Source organism: Pyxicephalus adspersus, unplaced genomic scaffold (assembly GCF_032062135.1).
Source record: "Pyxicephalus adspersus unplaced genomic scaffold, UCB_Pads_2.0 Sca6239, whole genome shotgun sequence".
Lineage (NCBI taxonomy): Eukaryota > Metazoa > Chordata > Amphibia > Anura > Pyxicephalidae > Pyxicephalus > Pyxicephalus adspersus.
Window position 1 is genome coordinate 1 of NW_027323239.1, and position 1,467 is coordinate 1,467.

Consider the following 1,467-nt stretch of genomic DNA (forward strand, 5'->3'; position numbering starts at 1 on the left):
AATCAATGGAACATGAGTGATTATGAGTGACTTTCAACAATAAATGTGTACTGTAGTCTTCTTCATGGAAAAATAAGACATCCCCCTGAAAATAAGACCTAGGGCATATTTTGGCAGTTCAAAAAAAATAAGACAGTGCCTTATAATCGGGGAAACAGGGTATATTACAAATCTCATATACGTGCAGTTAGCATATCCACCACAAGATGGCAGTGTTCGAATGCAAAATTATACATTGCAAACATTTAAAAGGCTGCAGTTCTCAGACTGACCACAAGTGGGTGGATTAAAGGCTGGGAGCAGATCCGGAAGTGGTCTCTCTCGTGGAACGCACAGAACCTAGCAGAGCCATCACAGGCGGAAGTGAGCAGTGCATTGTGGGTGTTGTAGTCTCTTGTTTGCCTTGTTTTGGGCTCGTCGCCAGTTCCCGGCATGCAGCTGATTTTTTAATTGCATTATTGGCCAGGCATTACTAGCTGCTGCCAGAGAACTATTGTGGACTGGGTTGGATGGAGACACTGATGTAGACAAATGTCATTTGTGGTGTAAGGGGAAGGATCTCAGCTGACTAGCGGGTGATGTTTTGTGTGATTGATTTATGTTTTTATACCTCTGGCATACCTTTTTATATTGATTAAATGGATTGCATTGTTCTGTTCCATCAGAGGCGTCTTCCTGCGCAGACATCCATGTCAGCAATTTCCAAGGACGATCAGCTGCTGGATGGACCGGTCATAGATCAACCCTAAATAACGACCAATCACAGGATAGAAAACTCAACATTTGGTGATCGGAAGGTATCCAGGTTTATTATTGAATCTAAAATACAAACCTTCAGCCCCTCCCTCCCCCAACCTGTGAGATCCTCCACCGACCTCACCGAATTCCTTATACTCCCAGACCAGGGCTGCCAACAACCGCGTGGTACCCGGGTCGTTTCAATACGTTTGTTTTATATTTCTAGGAGAACTGAAAAGTTCGACAACGATAAATGTATTAAAGGGTCTTCCGTAAGTCACAGCAATGAAGAAGGAGCAGAGTCACATGACTGAACAGATACTGAACCTCACCCTGGAGATTATCTACCTACTGACCGGAGAGGTGAGGAGGATTCTGGGAGGTCACATGACATCACCGATCTCTATTAATAATACCCAGATCTGACAGGAGAGGTGAGAAGGATTCTGGGAGGTCACATGACATCACTCTGATATCTGTTAATAATACTCAGACCTGACTAGAGAGGTGAGGACGATTCTGGGAGGTCACATGACATCACTCTGATCTCTATTATTAATATTTAGACCTGACACGAGAGGTGAGGAGGATTATGGGAGGTCACATGACATCGCTGATCCCTATTAATAATACTTAGATGTGACAGGAGAGGTGAGGGGGATTCTGGGAGGTCACATGACATCACTTTAAAATCTATTAATAATACTTAGACCTGACAGGAGAGGTGAG

General features: G+C 43.8%; 1 long non-coding RNA gene across 1 annotated transcript; it reads left to right on the forward strand.

Annotated features, from left to right (window-relative positions):
* Positions 1-503: 503 nt before the first annotated feature.
* Positions 504-1,396, forward strand: LOC140321513 (uncharacterized). The gene is made up of 3 exons (XR_011918966.1): positions 504-575; positions 666-797; positions 965-1,396. It is a non-coding gene; the product is annotated as an uncharacterized lncRNA (long non-coding RNA).
* The last annotated feature ends 71 nt before the right edge of the window (positions 1,397-1,467 follow it).